The following is a 966-nucleotide window of genomic DNA, read 5'->3' as shown; positions in this document are numbered from 1 at the left end:
CCGGTCAGGTACCCGCCATTCCCAGCGTGCACCGCGCTACCTCACGGGGCGGGCTGGCGGCGTTCCCGGCATGCACCGCGCCACCTCACCGGGGCGGGCAGGGCCGGTGTTCCGGTCGCTGCCCAAAGGGCCTGTCCTCAGGCCGTCTGCCCGCTGGGAGGTGCTGGGCGGTGGCAGCGGTTACCTCCCGCCTTCCCTCTCACCCCCTGAACCATCACCCCGTGCGAGGCGGTAGTTGCTGCAGCGCGCAGGGCCGCAGCCGGTCACTGAACGCAGAAAACAGAGGTTATGGCTGACCCGTTACATCTCTGTAGAAAACCAACCCGGGCCTTCCAGCCTCTCTCTGCTGCACGTTAGTAGTTCTGACTGATTTGTTTTAGAAACAAAATGGTGGTGCTCCACAGAGGCGTTACATTGGGTGTGCTCTGTAACACGAAGACCTGCCTCTCCGCAGACACTCATGGGTGCTCTGGAGCACAAGGGACCTCAAGCAGAAAAGCACCGCTCGGTACCAGGTAGCAAACAGGAACAGCACTTGGGACAATCATTTCACAGCTGAAGAGGGGAAACCCCAACCATGCAAAGGTTTTTCTTTCAGAGCACAGCAAGGATTGGTTAATGAAACAAACCAAGAGGAAGTGGCACCTGAAACAATTTATATCCACAGCCAGTTAGAGGTGTTTTAGGCCCAACATTGCTCTCCTTGGGGACAAACCAGCACAAGGGAACGAGAAATGCTGTCGAATCACAACCCTGTTGCAGTGTGTTGTGCAAGACAGTGGAAAGTTTGCTGTTTGCTCCCTTGCAGCACTGACCAACCCCTTGTCCTGTACACCACCCCTGTAAGAGCCCTGTCCCTAGCAATTACTCAGACCTCTTCCCTGCACTAACCTTCCCTCTAATTGCAGAGCTCATCTTAAAACCTGTACTGTCCTGGTCAGAAGCACTTACATGTCTGACTCAGTA

The sequence above is a fragment of the Strix aluco genome, chromosome 26 (genome assembly GCF_031877795.1).
Source record: "Strix aluco isolate bStrAlu1 chromosome 26, bStrAlu1.hap1, whole genome shotgun sequence".
In the NCBI taxonomy this organism is placed as follows: domain Eukaryota; kingdom Metazoa; phylum Chordata; class Aves; order Strigiformes; family Strigidae; genus Strix; species Strix aluco.
The sequence above is the reverse complement of the archived record's forward strand: the minus strand, read 5'-3'. Positions refer to the sequence as shown.